The sequence below is a fragment of the Dermacentor andersoni genome, chromosome 1 (assembly GCF_023375885.2).
Source record: "Dermacentor andersoni chromosome 1, qqDerAnde1_hic_scaffold, whole genome shotgun sequence".
Lineage (NCBI taxonomy): Eukaryota > Metazoa > Arthropoda > Arachnida > Ixodida > Ixodidae > Dermacentor > Dermacentor andersoni.
This window is the reverse complement of record NC_092814.1, coordinates 248,988,413-249,001,352: the sequence shown is the minus strand read 5'-3', so window position 1 is coordinate 249,001,352 and position 12,940 is coordinate 248,988,413.

Sequence of the window (12,940 nt, the reverse complement as noted above, 5' to 3'; positions counted from 1 at the left end):
GGACCGCGTATGCGCTTGATCGCGCAGACAGCCATGCGCAGCCACGGCGGGGCTAAAGACGCGCGCTCACCTCGCAGCCCCTCTAGCGCGCGCTTCACGTGGCCTCCAACATTTGGAGCACGGGAAGACGGCACGTGCGTCAAGCTACTATCCTTCTCAGCTCACTCGGCCGCTTTCCTTGTTATCGCACTTGTAATTCATGCGGAATATCACAGCAATGGCGAAAATGCGCCTGGAATATCTGTATAATTGCTATCGCAATAAAATATTTAAAAATAATAATCTGCATATCCAAAAGCGATAAGGAAAATTCTTTAGTCAAAAATATTTTCTAGCTTACGTTCGGTAGCCGTCAAAAATGTTACAAGGTACTGAGCAATACTCGAATTATTCCACATTCCTTGACGTTTTGAGTAAAGGCGTTTTTTGTTATGTTTATTTCTGAGACCGGGAAATGGAGCAGGAACAAAAGATAGAACCTGAAAAAAGTTCTCTGGCAACTTATAGTTGTCCAATATATGGCTTAGGAGATTTTTACTAAATGGTTCGTATGGCAGCTAGCCTGTTCTTGTTGCTTGAGAAATTGGGCAAGTATAATAATCCAATCAATTTTATTTGTTGCAAACATTGCGTCCCAGGGTATTGTCCCGCTTTGCGCATTTTTTACGGCGAAATTTTTTCAACGCATGCTTTACGGATGTCGCGGCATTCCTCAGCTCAACGGTGGCCTGAATGCCTTCATCAACCCTTGCTGAAGGCTTTCCAATGGTTTACTACAGATACGTCCTCCTATGCCACGATGATTCCGCTGGATGCTACGCGCGAAGTCGTGGATGACGTCATCTGCCTTTTTTTTTTTTGCGTTGTCAGCAAGGGATACCGAATAACATAGACTGGGTCTCCCAGCTTCCTAGGTCAATGTCTTGAATTGCTTGTGGCGCGACAAGGCCAGCTTCTCCCAGATTCTGTCGTAACAGGATCGACCGCCATCTCAGTGTTGCAAATTACGTTGCACACTATTTCACAGCTACCTTCACCGATTTGTTTCTTGCTTGTTACTTGTAGGTCCTCATTCTCCGTGCACTAACCCTCCAACGTTTTTCATTTATGGCCAATCTTGTTTGCAGACGTCACATCAGGCCGCCAGCTCAAATGTTATCGGTGGGTGGCCACACTTAAAACGCTATAGTTTAGACCGGGGCCTAGCTGCGAATCGCCCATAGCGGTTGATGAAAACAATGTCAAACGCGCGCTTGTATAGTGAATGAGCGCTTCATGCCCATGCGGCCGCCAAACACTCCCGGTCTGCTCGCGCAACGGCGAGTTCCTTCAGCAAAAATCAAAGCGCAAAAATTTGACAATAAAGCAAAGGATGGAGGTCGTCACAGAAACAGAGAGAAAAAGCAATTAAATGAAACGCGTAGGGACGGAAAATTGGCCTACTTTAAACGAATACATTCCTCCGTGCACTGTCAAAATGAAAGCGAAATGAGCAACTGTACAAACGTTGTAAGTCGTACAAAAGCAAGTCGTACAAATGTTGTACAGAAAGTTGTAAGTTGTATGTTGACTTAGAAGCGTTTGGGTGCTAGCTACTTGGCACGGGTCATACATTTTAAACAGCGCCAAAAGAGACACGGACAAGGAAGAGCACAGGACCAGCGCTGACTGCCAACAACATCTTTATTAAATCCCGCACAAATATATACTATCGGCAACGGGCTGAAAGAGAGAAAGGAAGAAAGGGACGGCGAGTCATCGTCGATCAACTCCTGCTGCGCATGCAACAGAAACTTAAAGCTATACAAATGTAAAATGCACAATGTGGACACAATCGAAACTGATTCCCTTCTAAGGAACGTAAGTTCCTTTTTGCAAAGATCTATAGAAGGGGCGCTTACGCAAGTGGCTCCTAACTCACAAATTGGAAAGGCCTCAAAAATTTCGCTGGCCATCTGATCGCTGTATCTTCTCAGCACACGTGTGTATTTTAGGCGGGGTGAACAGCCACACTTTGCACCAAGAACAGCTAGATTACCACCAGTCTTAATCTTGACACAGTGCGCATGTTCACGTAAGCTTTCATTAAGGCAGCCTCCCGTTTGGCCTATGTAAGTGCAGTCGCAAGGTGATAATGGCATAAACTACATTAGTATTACAATCTACGGGCTTGGTGTTATGTCACTTACTACACAGTCCAGGCGTTTTCTGGCTATCATTGACTTTTTTTGTACAACCTTCCCAACTTGTTAGGAGCGGTAAACACAACCTTAACACCGGCCCGGCCCGTGACTTTCTTCGTGCGACGCGACACACAATGTACATAAGGGATCTTAACAGTCTTGTATATGACTACCACATTGCACGGTTTCATGAGAAAACGACCAACTTCCGTCAAGGATGACAGCAGTTGTGCTGGATAGCCACTTGCCTTAAGCCGATGGACTTGGTTAGCAAAGCTGCTGGACATGAAACGGGCAAGAGCGAACGATCAGCATTTCTGAGAGCCCCCAGGCATATATGGAGCGCTTCATTTCAACTGCTTCTGCCCGCCCAAATGAAGGTACTTCTCTTTTCGACCATGTTTTTGAAAAACTCAAGAGCATTTTTCGAGGGTTGACGTTCACAAGGGAATTGCCTGATAAAGGCCAAATCCACTTCCCTGACCTTGCACTGCACCTCCAGGAGAAGCACACCTGTTGGATGTATGCCCCACGTTATAAGAAACACCTTCTCCCCTACACTTCCAATCATTCAAAAGTGGTGAAGTGGCTCTCAGAAATGCTGTCGTACCCTCTTGCCCCCACTTGATGTCCAGCAGCTTCACTAACCAAGTCCATCGGCTTAAGGCAAGTGGCTATCCAGCACAACTGCATTCCTCCTTGACGGAAGTCTTACTGCAAGAGGGCCGTTCGCCCATGAAACCGCGAGATGTGGTAAAGGACATATCCAAGACTGTTGCGATCCCGTATGTACACCCGGCCACAAAAGTTTACGGACCACGGGATCACAGAAAACGTTCAATTTCCAAGCAGCCTGTAGCCGTAGCCAGTAGAACTGTATACGAAAATGTTTTTAACATATTCTAGCCGATGCCCGAAATAAAAATACCAGGTTGCGTTGTGAGATTGTGGAGATATTCAGCTTTTTCTCAAATTTCATGGTCCGTAATATTTTGTGGCCGGGTGTACATTGTGTGTCGCACCGCACCGCATCAAGAAAGCCGCAGGCCGGTGTTAAGGTGGTGTTTACGGCTCCTAACAAGTTGGGAAGGTTGTGCAAAAAAGTCAACGACAACCAGCAAACGCCTGGACTGTGTAGTAAGCGACATACTGCCAAGCCCGTAGATTGCAATACCAATGTTAGTTCATGCCATTCCCACCTCTGGCGGCTTCAGTTACATAGGGCAAACTGGACGCTGCCTTAATGAACGTTTCTGTGAGCATGCGCACTGTGTCAAGATTAAGACTGGTAGTAATCTTGTTGTTCATTGTGCAAAGTGTGGCTGTTCACCCCGCCTAAAACGCACACGTGTGCTGAGAAGATACAGCGATCAGATGGCCAGCGAAATCTTTCAGGCTTCTTCAATTTTTTAGTTAGGAGCCACTTGCGCACACGCCCCTTCTATAGCTCTTTGCGATAAGGAACTTACGTTCCTTAGAAGTGAATCGGTTTCGATTGTGTCCTTATTGTGTATTTTACATTTATTTAGTTTTACGTTCGTGACGCATGCGCCGCAGGAGTTGATTGACGATGACTCGCCGTCCCTTTCTTCCTTTCTCTATTTCAGCCCGTTGCCAATAGTATACATTTGTGCGGGCTTTAATAAAGATGTTGGCAGTCAGTGCTGGTCCTGTGCTTTTCCTTGCCCGTGTGTTTCTTGGCGCTGTTTAAAATGTATGAAAGTTGTATGTACATACTTGTTCGTGGGCAAGTCGGCGCGAACCCGCCGTGGTTGCTTAGTGGCTATGGTGTTGTGATGCTAAGCGCGAGCTCGCGGGATCGCATCCCGGCCCCAGTGGCCACATCTCGATGGGGGCGAAATGTGAAAACACCCGTTACTTAAATTTATCTGCACGTCAAACAACCCCTGGTGGTCAAAATTATTCCGGAGTCCCCCACTACGGCGTGCCTCGTAATCAAATCGTGGTTTTGGCACGTAAAACCCCATAATTTAAAGTTGGTATGGTCAACTGAACATTATTCTTTGGTGCAAAAGAATTAAGACACAAAAGAAGGACACACGTGCTCACACAAAACGTCACTACCAACTGATTTAATCATCGCAATGAGTGATCACCTAAATGATCGCAATACATCATACGGCGCAATGTTCCTCGCACACGCAGGAACAACGCATTTGTAATCGAGAGTTGCACGGAAGCCAGTCTGGTCGGGATGAAATATGAAAAAGGAAGACGTACACCGACGAAGTAAAACTTTTTAAACATAGAACGTTTCGGCTTAAGCCTTGTTCGCAATGGGTCAAAAAGGTTGGAGTGCCTATTTAAGTAGGTTTTAGCACGAGGCGCAAGCACCGCGCGTAAGACGGGGCCTTCCCCCGTTTTACGCGCGGTTTCCCTTGTTTCGAAGGAACTGGAAGTCACGCCTGTACCTGGAGTCCCTCGAGACACAATCAACAGGACACACGCTCAATCGAAACGAAGCGACCCTCTCCCCGTCTTAGGCGCAGTGCTTGCGCCACATGCTAAAACCTACTTAAACAGGCACTTCAACCTTTTTTTGCCCCATTGTGAACAAGGCTTCCGTAGGGAAGCCGAAGCGTCCTACATTTAAAAAAGTTTATTTGGTCGGTGTACGTCTTTCTTTATCAACAGCACATCTATCGTGAGAAGCAATTTTAAATAAATTTAATGTCAGCCGTATTTCTTTTTTTTTCTCGCTGTTAAGATTCGGGGCAAGAGTGGGGACAGAACACGCGAGCTCATGAAATATGCTTCAAGAAGATTATTAAGCAACCTTTTAATAAGAGGAAGATGGAAACTGTGAGATCGTAAATGTGACATTATAACTGTGTATCGTATGCGATATAGGCTGCAATTTAATTTATTATTTTAAATGAGTAAAATAAATCATAACAGATATCGCACGCGCCATGAAATCGCAGAGTTCTGTCAGTGCGTCAGTTCCTTTCTCAGTAAAGTGCGTTGGCAAAATCAATTTCCGAAGAAAACAGTATCGAAAACAGAAATCGACGTTTCGCTCGCACTTGCTAACCCTTTCTGTTCGATATAAAAAGCTTCTATAGCAGCTCACGAGCTGCTTGCTTCCCGCTTTTGCCCAATGCCTTCACTCAGGACAAACAAGACACACACGAGGAGACCTTGCAGAGCGTCATGAGATGCGCAACTCCATTTTTCTTAAGATAGTTCGAATTCTCCCTCTGGCACCGAGCTGAAAAAGACAGATTGTGCCCCATCGCACTACATGCGCTGGAAAGAACGGGTGTCAACAGAAACACGCTAAACCCTTTCGCGCGTTGCTACGTGGGGGTTTCGCTGAAATTCGCCTCAGCTGCGGAAAGCCCTACGCACGACAAACATGCCGGTACATCAACGACCGTCTGAAGGAGCATTTGAACGATTTGAAAAAAAAAATGAAAAATTGAGGCGCGCATTTCGCGACGGCACCGCAAAGCCTGCTCGTGTCAGCCTTGTTTTTCCCGAGTGGAGGCACTGGGCAAGAGCGGGAACCAAACTGACCCTGGGCGTCTAGATTTTAATAGCAATCAGGAAGGGGAAGCGTGCGTATACCAAACAGCAAACATATGACCAAACATCCATTACGCTGTTTTCTTCTAGAATTGATTTTATCAGGACACTTGTCTGAGAAATAAATTGTCGCCGGCCAACACCATGCCATTTCGTGGTGTGTGCGCTATAAGCTGCAATAGAACGCTTTCCGTTTGTAGCGCGTGAAGCAGTTAGTTGGCGCCTCGTTTCTGCTTTCTTTATACCTAAAAATATTTCATCGCGTCTTAAAAACCATGCTAAGTGAACCCGACCACTCGCCCAAGAGCGGGTTATATTGAAGCACGACGTATCAAGAGCAAGGACGAGTAGATTCAACGATTCCACTGAGATGGGTTTCTTTGAGGTTCCCCTCATTGGCATTGATAGAAGAAACGCATACTGTAACAATAGATGTGGCTCGTGTTGTTTTTGTGCGCGCGCACAAAATTGCCCCGTCTGATGCACCTCTTCTTGCGATCATTAAATCAGCTCGCACTTGCGTGAGTGCGCGTGTCTTCTTTGCGCAAGTATTCTACTGTCCCCCCCCCCGCCCCCCCCCTCAAAAAAAAAAAGAAACGATAACGATAAAGAGAAATTGTATAGGTGTGGCTGGCACTGGCAAAGCCCCTCTTTAGGCACTGAAGATTAGCAGAAAGGCGCAAGCGCCTTCAAAGCTACTAGGAACGAGCAAAAGAAAAAAGACTCTAATGATGTTTTTCTTAACCATATTACAAAGAAATACATCCAGCGCACCTTCAATCCCTTCACCTAACTTCCCTCAAATGTTTACGCAGTAATACAAGTTTGTGCAGTGCAGACACTCTGAAATCCTGTGTCGCAACATATCGTTGATAGCTAATTGGACTGTTTTAGATATTTCCGTGTTTTCTTTGATAAGCAGGAGTTTGAGAGTTACGGCTGCCTAGTAATCTAAAAAAAAAGTTGCGCGGCAGAAGCAGCTTTGAGCAGACTCGTGACGCCACTCGTCAGTGCGCCACACCCCATGCCTCTGCCGAAGGTACACAAAATAACGTCCGACCACAATTCCGGGGATCTTAATTATACTGCATTGTAACACGGTCCTGGCACCCTCCCCGGCGCTCTCTATTCTGAATATGCACCGAGCTACTCAATTTCAGAAAACAGTCAGAACGGCAAAGAAACAGAAAATGCACTTATTATTATTCGTTCCATTCAGCGCAAATGATACTACACGCTTCTGTTTTCGTGGCGTAAATGGTTCTTGAATTTCTCAATTTGTGTGTGGACACACTATATGTGGCCCCTGATCCTTTTGCATATAATCATCACAATTTATCATCACTTGATCACTTCAGATTTATCCTCTTCGCTAGTGGTGTCCAGACACTTATTTTAAAGCGAAGTACTCCTGAGAAAAAAAGCTGTGAGGCATTAAAAAAAGTCGCAGTTTCGCACGAAAGGCGAAGCATCGATTGCGATAGCAAATTAGTGGACAGCTATACGAAGTAAGGATAGTGGTTTTATCGGCTGCATAAACTTGTAAACATCGGCATACTAACTAAATTAACAAGCATGGTGTCACGCACGCACAAGCACACTCACTCACTCGATGACCGCAGAAACTCGCTGTCAAAATGCTTGAGTGAGGAAGCCCTGCAGCAGCAGCGAGCGAATTGACCTTCGTGCTGTGACTCGCATCCCCCCCCCCCCAACATGAACTAAGCCGCGAAAACAAAGCACGCACAAAGCTACGAGCCGCCGATGCACCTATAATCTGCCCTCAACGCAGATCGCTCTCAATATACGGCCGGGCCACCACGCGCAGCCGCCGTGCACATGCGCTGTTGCAGCCGGAATAAAACTCCCCCCTCCTCTCCTCCCTCCCCCCCCCCGGTGCCTCGCAACGTTGGATGCCTCGCGCACAACGGAAGCCGGAACGCTTCCTGCCAGCTTTCGTCTCTTTCGCGCGAGCGAGATTGAGCCGCGATCGTGGGCTCCCCTCGCACGCCTTCACTCGCACATACAGACGGTGTTATCGCCCTTGAACTTTATACGGAACCTCACGGCGACGGCGACGGTGGAAATGCGCTTGGAATATCTATATAATTGCAATAATTGCGCGCATTTCTCAGTCTGGACCATGGTTTACAGAGCTTTCAAAGGAGGACGCCATATCTCGGCTGAGGCGGCTGTTAAAAAAAAGAAGATGGCTGCGAGAGCTCTCGCAAATCTTTGTGTTCGCTACCAGTGCCTGCATCTGCGGACACTTTTTCTAAAGCTATGTACGCCTCAGCGAAAAGTTCTGAGGCATAGAAATCGCGTGGGTTTACCAGCCTGTGTCATAGTTTACTTCCAGAGGAAAGCGCCATGTCGGCTGAGGCGACCGTAAGAAAAAAATAAAAGATATTCAGTGCCCTTCCACGCTGAGGAAGGATGACCAGCGAGGCTGTGTATATGGGCCTCTTAATGGTGAACTGCACCTCCACCGCGGGTCAGCCCGGTATTGCGCCATATTCGGGACCGGCCCGCGCATGAGGAGTGCTTGACGCCTGCTTCACATTCGCCGCCGGTCGGCCCGGTATTGTACTACCGTCGGGATCGGCTCACGTACGGGGAGTGTTTAACGCCTGCTTCACTTCCGCCGCGGGTCGGCCCGGCATTGCACTATCTTCGGGATTTTTTTTCTACTCGCGGACACGATAGTGGAGAAAGTAGCCTTTAACAGCTTCTCTGTAAAAAGAAAGAAAGAAAATGGCTACAAGCAGCGCACGAGATGGTTTCGCAACTTGTGTCCACACTTGTGGACATGGCTTTCAGGCTTCAAATTAAGTTTTACGTCACAATTGTTTTTCCGTTAGCTCCTGAAATAGTGTGAAACAAAATTTTAAAAGCAGTTCCTGATTTACTGGCCTACATTTTTCTTTCTTTTTTTTTGGGGGGGGGGGGCAGCGAAGAGCTTACGAGACTTCACTTCCATGGCACTGTAGATTTTCATGTGTCCTTCTGGTGGAAGCTAGGAAACTGTCACGCGTGTGCTTTACCCCGGTCCATGTCGATACGGTTTTCAGTGACTGCTTTCAGCTTTTGTTGTCATGTCAAAGACGCGTTTATTATATGTCTAACTGCGGCAAGGTAAAAAAAAATTAAAAGCGTTTAACCAACGAAACAAGACTCTGATGATTGACATGATAAAGTGTTACAGCTAGGGGTGTGCGAATATTGCAATTTTGGAATACGAATCAAATACGAATAAGGCAGGAAACTGTCTTCGAATATCGAATCGAATACCGAATATGTGTGTAGTATTAAAGAGTTCCCAAACGAGGTAACAATAGCTTTATTACCCTGTTAAATATAATACTGCATTTTACAAGGCTGCTTCAAGTTAAAGAGGCACTCATTATAGGTAACGCACTCAGGTAAAGTCAGGTAATGCTCTCAGTCAGGTAAGGCGTTTGTTACAGATTATCGTGAAGGAAAATTAACTGCTCAACATGTTGAGAAAGTAAGCGCTCTCTATGCACTGCGACTCTTTCACTAGAAACTGAGGTGGCAGGGGTGGCCAAGTATTTCTGGGCAAGTGTGCTTAAAAGCGGGTACTTGAAGCGGCCAATGGATTGCTACCACTCACAAGGATCGTTGCCCCTTTCCAGAAGAGGCTATTCCGCATAGTCGAAACTTCCCTCTCAGGGGCAGATGCCAAATGTGTCTTCACCTTGTCCATCACTAGATCGCCAAAAGCATTCTATACATTGGATGCCACATCTCGACACGAAATCGACGCTGGCACGGCAGTGTCCCCACTGGGTTCCACGTCAGCATCCTGTAGCTCCCTTGTCACAAGGTCTTTCAGCCAGATCATCTGACCACATGCCTGACGAACTGTGGCCTTAAAACGTGGATCAGGAAACATGGCCAGGCTGGCCACTTCGTCAAATACGCACTCTGCAAAACGAGTCTTGATACATTTTGGAAGAGTGTTAGCAAACCCTGAGTTGCCTTTGCAACCTTCGAGGCAATGCAGCATTCCAAAAATAATTGGAATTTGTCATAACAAGGAGGAGTGCTTTTCAGCACTTAAGATCACAGTTGCGTCAAATAAAGGCTTCAGTGCCTCCACAAACTCCACTGCATCTCTCCATTCTGCAGAGTTAAAGGCATCTATGCTCGTGTCAGAAGTGGTGAGCTCAAGTGTGATGGACTCTGAGTTCAAGGAGCCTGAAGAGCATAAGGTACTGACTGTTCCATATTGTGTAAACATCCTGCACAACATGGATCACGTCTTTGTTCAACTGCCTCTGCAGATCGCTGTTTTTCCTGCGCACTAGGGCTATGCTTGTAGTGTCCTACAATCGCTTTCGCCTTCTTGCAGAGTCTGTTGATTGCCGGAGTACGTGACATCGCATCGCTGATCGCCAGCTGCAGTGTGCGCAAAGTAGGCTCGCTGGAGCCATGGCAATCTCCTGGCAGCCGCTCGGATACTGCGGCCGTTGTCCGTCACGATGTGCTTCACGCATTCGATTGGTATCTCCCAGTCAGTGCATGGATGCTCCAATGAGGCAGCTATGTTCACAGCCGTGTAACTCCCTGGCATATGTCGCGTGTTCAAAGCGAGCTTTTTCATCTCGAACTTCAGCGTACGAAAATGACGCGTGAGGCTTATAAAGCCCTCGTTGGCACGTGACGTCCAGATATCGCGTGTAAAAGCGAGGCTGCTTGTTCCTTGTTCAAGTGATTTTCGCAGCTCGTGTCGTACCTTTGCTCTTGTGTCGTCGTACAGGTGCGGGACGAGCACACGCGGCAGTTCTTTTTCGAGATGGCAGACTGTAGCACGGTGCAGCTGCTTTCATCAGTGCTTTGAACCCCCGGTTTTCTACAAAGCTGTAAGGGAGAAGATCTAAGATGATTATTTCGGCCAGTTTCTGGTTAACTGCGTTTCCTTTCTTCTGAGACAATGGCTGCTGTCTCTGCTGTAGTATATCATCCAGTGTCGGTTGATTCGCCAATGGCGCGTTTGCAGCGGCGCCTTTTTTGTGCTCTTCCATCAACAAAGGGTGCTGTTTCGTGTGATTTTGAAGAGTAGTAGTCGTTCCCGTTGGCGTTTGAAGAACACGTTTGCACGACTTGCACCGAGCTGTAGACGGTGAGTCTTGTGTAGTACCGCCAAAGAAGACTTCTTCCGGCTTTCTTTTCTCGCTTGCTCGCTGCTCGCAGTTAATGCCATTCTTGAACACTCTTGAGCGAGGGCTATATCAGCATTGAGATAGTTGCAAATAGCGCAGCGGCGAATTTAGCGTGGTTTGCGTTTGCCTCACAGAGCAGCAGCGCAGCACGTAGCAAAGCGCCGGCGACTACCTTAGAAAATCGGGAACACAAGGCGGGAGTTGTCGATGGCGATGCAATGTTCTCCTCGGACATATATATTTTTCTTTTTAATTTCCAAACATCTAAACATTGTCTAGGTAACATTTTCGAGATACACATTTTATTGCGTATACTTACAGAGCTCGAAAGTACATCGTATGTCGTTTTTAAAGAGCCCTGGAATAAAGCTTGGTAAAAAAGATCATGTCTCATGGGCATGATGCAGATAGACTCAAACAGAGCATACAGATAATGAGCGGATAATGCGAGGTTCTCAGTGAATAAACATGTTCTTAGGAGAATGCGGAGCAATCATATAATTCGTTAATTGCTCAATTATGCGCAGTCTGTCCGAATATTCGCCGTTTCTACCGTTATTCGGCCGTCCTTGAATATTCGGGAATTTCCGAATATGCATTTCTTCAATCGAATACGCTTCGAATAAGGAAAATATTCGATTCGTATTCGAAATTTCGAATATTCGCACACCCCTAGTTACAGCTAACAATTTGTAGGAGGCGGTCACGAAGTCAAAAACTGTAATGGAACTCATCTATAGTTTATACATACACAACCAGAGTAGCGTAGTGGCTATGGTGTTGCGCTGTTGAGCTCAAAATCGCGGGTTCATTACCGGCCCCGGTGGCAACAATTCAATTGGGCCGAAATGCAAAAACGCTTGTGTGCGTAGATTTAGGTGCAGGTTAAAGAACCGAAGGTGGTCATTCCAGAGACTGTGGTTTTGGCACGTAACTTATTAATTTAGGTTATACATAAAGAGACAACGAGCTGAAACAATCTGAAGTAACCTTAACGAACTATTTAAGGGCTGTAGTAGAATAAACAAAGAATATCAAACCACACTGCGACGGCATCCAGCAGATGTAAAAATTCCAAAACCAAAGAAAGCGCACTGAAATATCGGAAACAAATAAGAATAATGACATTCTATTAATTGCAATAAATTACAAGAAAATTGTAAAGGTGGACAAAGCACACCTGACAGCATTCTTATAAATAAAAAATAAAGAACAGATGAAAACGCGCCATAATACTGAATGCAAGAAAAAAAGCTAAGGAGACCTAGATTTTTCTAGAGATAACAAGATATGCTAGCGATAGCCAAAGGGCAACCGCATTTCCTCTGATAAATGCGTTTACACAAGACCTTCACGACGCGTTTTCACAATGTGTAGAAACTGTTCGTTCACTGGCACTGTATCTTGAAATATGCATTGCTGTTCCAGTTACCATTTTTCCGTACTGATTCTTCCACACTATGAGAACATCCACCCACGTTTGTAAAACGACGCCAGTACCGTATGGTCACGTCACCGACGATGTGTCGAAAGGATTCTAAAGGGTACGAAGAGATAAACAGGACAAAGAAAAGAAAATGCTGCGGCGTGGCTGAATGAAGCGCTGGCGGATATTGAATCAATTCTCATGTGACTTATTTTTTATTTCTAGCACGCATTTTCCCGCGTGAAGTGGGCGTATGCCCTTCGGTGGAGAAATGCTATTGTGGCCTTCCTTTCACACATCCTCCTAGGCGACCAGCCTGGACGACAGTCCTCAGCGAAAACACGGCCCGGTCCCTGAATATCCCGGAAGTAAAACAGGAAAGATTGCCGTAGAGCAAGGTCCTTCCCATCCTCGATGTTCGGCGGCGGGGAGACCTACGTACTCCTTCAGGCTAGGTGGCGTATTGCTCCGCAGAGTACAGGCGTTCGCAAATCAGAACAGACCCCCAGTATAGTCAGTATAGTTGCTTGTTACCAGCATTGATAAGGTCGCGGAACGAAAGCCCGGCCTGGCCGGGATTTGATCCCGCGACCTCG